Source organism: Rhinoraja longicauda, chromosome 39, assembly GCF_053455715.1.
Source record: "Rhinoraja longicauda isolate Sanriku21f chromosome 39, sRhiLon1.1, whole genome shotgun sequence".
Taxonomy (NCBI): Eukaryota; Metazoa; Chordata; class Chondrichthyes; order Rajiformes; family Arhynchobatidae; genus Rhinoraja; species Rhinoraja longicauda.
Window position 1 is genome coordinate 6536602 of NC_135991.1, and position 5373 is coordinate 6541974.

At 51.2% G+C, this 5373-nt stretch overlaps 1 pseudogene; it reads right to left on the reverse strand.

The window, feature by feature from the left end:
• Positions 1-2178: 2178 nt before the first annotated feature.
• On the reverse strand, positions 2179-5373 carry LOC144611248 (tubulin alpha chain-like; annotated as a pseudogene).

Genomic DNA, 5373 nt, shown 5'->3' on the forward strand with positions numbered 1-5373 from the left:
ATGTGAGGTTATCCACTTTGGTGGTAAGAACAGGAAGGCAGATTATTATCTTAATTGTGTCAAGTTAGGAAATGGGGAAGAACGAAGAGATCTGGGTGTCCTTGTTCATAAGTCACTTAAAGTTAGCATGCTTGTACAGCAGGAAGTGAAGAAAGCTAATGGCATGTTAGCCTTTATAACAAGAGGAGCTTAGTATATGAGCAAAGAGGTCCTTCTGCAGTTGTACAGGGCCCCAGTGAGACCGCACCCGCAGTACTGTGTGCAGTTCTGGTCTCCAAATTTCAGGAATTGAAATTCTTGCTATTGAAGGTGTGCAGCGTAGGTTCACGAGGTTAATTCCCGGAATGGTGGGACCGTCGTTCGTTGAAAGGCTGGAGCGATTGGGCTTGTATACTCTGGAATTTAGAAGGATGAGAGGCGATCTTATTGAAATATACAAGATTATTAAGGGATTGGACACGCGAAAGGATGGAAACATGTAACCGATATTGCGGGAGTCCAGAAACAGGGGAAATTGCGGAGCATATGGATAGTAATAACAGGATCGTTCTGAGTCAGCATGGATTTACGAAGGGGAAAATCATGCTTGACTGATCTTCTGGAAGTCTTTGAGGATGTAACTAGGATAATTGACAGGGGAGAGCCGGTGGACGTGGTGTACCTCGACTTCCAGAAAGTCTTCGACAAGGCCCCACATAGGAGATAAGTGGGCAAAATTAGAGCACATGGTATTGGGGGTAGGATACTGACATGGATAGAAAATTGGTTGACAGACAGAAAGCAATGAGTGGGGATAAATGGGTCCCTTTCAGAATGGCAGGCAGTGACTAGTGGGGTACCGCAAGGCTCGCTGCTGGGACCGCAGCTATTTACAATATACATAAATGACTTGGATGAAGGGATTAAAAGTACCATTAGCAAATTTGCAGATGATACAAAGCTGGGTGGTAGTGTGAACTGTGATGAAGATGCTATGCGGTTGCGGGGTGATTTGGCAGGTTGCGTGAGTGGGCGGATGCATGGCAGATGCTTTTTAATGTGGATAAGTGTGAGGTTATCCACTTTGGTGGTAGAATAGGAAGGCAGATTATTATCTGAATGCTGTCATGTTAGGACGTTCACCGAGATCTGGGTGTCCTAGTGCATCAGTCACTGAAAGGAAGCATGAAGGCACAGCAGGCAGTGAAGAAAGCGAATGGAATGTTGGCCTTCATAACAAGAAGAGTTGAGTATAAGAGCAAAGAGGTCCTTCTGCAGTTGTACATGGCCCTAGTGAGACCGCACCTGGGGTACTGAGTGCAGTTTTGGTCTCCAAATTTTAGGAAGGAGGGCGTGCAGCGTAGGTTTACTAGGTTAATTCCCTGAATGGCGGGGCTGCCAAATGTTGAAACACTGGAGCGACTAGGCTTGTATACACTGGAATTTAGAAGGATGAGAGGGGAATCTTATCGAAACATATAAGATTATTAAGGGGTTGGAAACGTTAGAGGCAGGAAACATGTTCCCAATGTTGGGGGAGTCCAGAACCAGGGGCCACAGTTTAAGAATAAGGGGTATGCCATTTAGAACGGAGATGAGGAAAAACTTTTCAGTCAGAGAGCTGTAAATCTGTGGAATTCCCTCCCTCAGGCAGTGGAGGCCAGTTCTCTGAATGCATTCAAGAGAGATAGCTAGATAGAGCTCTTAAGGATAGCAGAGTCAGGGGTACGGGGAGAAGGCCGGAACGGGGTAGATTGAGAATGATCTGCTATGAGCACATTGAATGGTGGTGCTGGCTCGAAGGGCCGAATGGCCTACTCCTGCACATATTGTCTATTGACTATTGTCTATTCATCTCGCAGGCGGTTGTGGGCAAATGGAACGAGGGTCCAGTTGATCTCACAGCGGCAGGTACAGAAACATTTAAAATATATTGATGTAGTGACATGACGAAGAATTGAATAGAGTGATATGCGCCAAACAGGATGAGCATAGATGAGGAGGTATGGTCGGCATAGACAAGTTGGGCCGAAGGGTCTATTTCCACGGTATGAACCTATAGACATTGAGCAATTGTGTCTCTACGAAGGACGCAATACCAAACTAAGTCATAAATATGTTTAATTTCGGAAATGAGATTTACAACAGTAGTAACAAAAATAAATGAATCTTTCTAGACATACAAGATATACAATACATTCACTCTTCCTCTTCCCCCTTCTTGTCCAGATCCGCCGAATCGATGCCTACTTCCTCGTAGTCCTTCTCCAGCGAAGCCATGTCCTCCCGCGCATCCTGGAACTCCCCCTCCTCCAGCCCCTCCCCCACGTACCAGTGGACAAAGGCCCGCTTGGCGTACATCTTGTCGAACTTGAGGTTCATGCGGGTCCAGGCCATCGAGACGGCGGTGGTGTTGCTCAGCATGCAGACGGCGCGTTGCACCTTGGCCAGGTCGCCCCCCGGCACCACCGTCGGGGGCTGGTAGTTGATGCCCACCTGCAGGGGGAGAAGAACAGCGTTTAGTGCGGTTGCATAGAAAGGATCGCATTCAAGATAAGATGCATCTGCCACCGGTAGGTGGAAGTAGTGTGACGTACCTAATAGAAACAGACCTCCGTTGCTTTGTCACGTTACTAGACGCGACCCAAACATGTTGGTGATGGAGTAATGGCTTGCATAGGGTGAGTGGTGAAAGACAAATCGGTGCTCCTTTTACCGAGCGATAGCCAGTTTTCTTCTTCCATTGGAAGAAGCCGGAGCCGCGCAATGGCCAATAAAATTCTAGAAATCGCAAATGGTTCCCGCTTGGGCTGGAGTTCCACGAAAGCAGCTCTTCCAGGGCGCTGTGGACCCGGGTTCGATCCCAACCTCCGACGTTCCGCTATCTTCCTATGCCGCCTCCCGCCCATCGCAAATGGGCGGGAGCAAATTAATTGGAGGTCGCATGGCGGAACAGTGCAAACAAAACCAGGGACTGAACGAGCGTTACCAGGACAGCAGTGAGAGGAGAGAATGGAACTAATGGAAGGGCCAGCATGGACACGATGGGCCCAATGATACCGGACGTTGACTAAAAATAAAGATTTGCGCATTTAACCTATGGAGAGCGCTGCTAGTTATCCTGATGCCGGCGCGACCGGTTGACCAGGAGTCTCCCAGAAACCCTCAATATTTCCCTGGATGGATGTTCAGAACCCAGGCCCTCGGTTTGGTTTCTGCAATCGTGGACCGGCTTGTCTGGATGCGGTAGACATCACAGCCCAGTGCGAGACCCGGGTTTGGGTCAAGCCTCTGCCGCGTGGAATAGTGCAAAATCTCCACGTACCTTGAACCCGGTCGGGCACCAATCCACGAACTGGATGGAGCGCTTGGTCTTGATGGTGGCGATGGAGGCGTTGACGTCCTTGGGCACCACGTCCCCGCGGTAGAGCATGCAGCACGACATATACTTGCCCTGGCGGGGGTCGCACTTGAGCATCTGGTTGGCCGGCTCGAAGCAGGCGTTGGTGATCTCCGACACGGAGAGTTGCTCGTGGTAAGCCTTCTCGGCCGAGATCAGGGGCGCGTAGGTCACCAGCGGGAAGTGGATGCGCGGGTAGGGGACCAGGTTGGTCTGGAACTCGAGCAGGTCCACGTTGAGGGCGCCGTCGAAGCGCAGCGAGGCGGTGATGGACGACACTACCTGGCCCAGCAGGCGGTTGAGGTTCGTGTAGGTGGGGCGCTCGATGTCCAGGTTCCGCCGGCAGATGTCATAAATGGCCTCGTTGTCCAGCACGAAGGCGCAGTCGGAGTGCTCCAGGGTGCAGTGGGTGACCAGCACCGCGTTGTAGGGCTCGACCACGACGGTGGAGATCTGCGGCGCCGGGTAGACGGAAAACTCCAGCTTGGATTTCTTGCCGTAGTCCACGGAGAGTCTCTCCATGAGGAGGGAGGTGAAGCCCGAGCCGGTGCCGCCGCCGAAACTATGGAAGATGAGGAACCCCTGGAGTCCGGTGCACTGGTCGGCCTGCGGGCAGAGAAAACAGAGAGCATTGGAAGGGAGAAAGGTGTGAGGGTGAGTGTGAGTGTTACAAGGGTAAACTGACGCTCTGAGGAGGTGTCTAGCATCTGTGGACGGAGCATAACATCTGTAGGTTTAGTTTAACATCTGTGGTCGGAACGATGCGACAAAGTATCTAAGGGACAGGTTAGGAATGCATGTAGATGGACATAGGCTGACTAGGGATAGTCAACACGGCTGTGTAGGTGGTTGGTTTTGTATCACCAATCTGATTGGGTTTTGTGATTATGTGACCAAAACACCATTGACGAGGCAGAGCTTTAGATGTATGTAAATACTTGCAGTAACGTATAAAATTATACAAAGACTGGACAAGCTTGATGCAGGAAATATGTTCCCAGTGTTGGGGAGTCCAGAACCAGGGGTCACAGTCCAAGAATGAAAGGGAGGCCATTTAAAACTGAGATGAGAAAAAAAACGTTTTCACCAAGAGAGTTGTCAATTTGTGGCATTACATGCCACAGAAGGGATGAGACCCGGGTTCGATCCTGACTGTCAGAGTGCTGTCTCTACGGGGTTTGTGCGCTCTCCCCGTGATCTGCGTGGGTATTCTCCGACATCCTCGGTTTCTTCCCACACTCCAAAGACCAACAGGTATGTAGGGTAATTGGGTTGGTAAATGTAACAAAAATGTCCCTAGTGGGTGTAGGATAGTGTTAATGTGCGGGGATCACTGGTCGACGCGGACCCGGCGCGCCGAAAGGGCCTGTTTCCGCGTTTTATCTTTAAACTAAACTAAACTAAACCTACCAGTTTCCGGATGCGATCCAGCACCAGGTCCACGATCCTCTTGCCGATGGAGCAGTGGCCCCGGGCGTAGTTATTGGCCGCGTCCTCCTTACCGGTGATGAGCTGCTCGGGGTGGAAGAGCTGACGGTATGTACCGGTCCGCACCTCGTCTATGGGTAGTGGGGAGCAGAGACCGGAGATCAAACCAGCGCCGCAAACGCCCCTCCCGGCACGTAGCGGGGAGGGACTGAGACATAATATATCAACACTCTCTCCCTACCAGCTTACCGATCACCGTGGGCTCCAGATCTAAGAACACCGCCCGCGGGACATGCTTTCCCGCCCCCGTCTCGCTGAAGAAGGTGTTGAAGGAGTCGTCGCCGCCACCGATAGTCTTGTCGCTGGGCATCTGTCCGTCCGGCTGGATCCCGTGCTCTAGGCAATACAACTCCCAGCAAGCATTGCCGACCTGGACTCCGGCCTGTCCGATGTGGATGGAGATACACTCACGCTGGAGAGAGAGAGAAAGAGGGGGTGGGCGTTGGAAAAAAGGGGGAAGAGATGAAAGTGTTATTCGCACGGTTATTGGCTCCGAGTGCTAACAT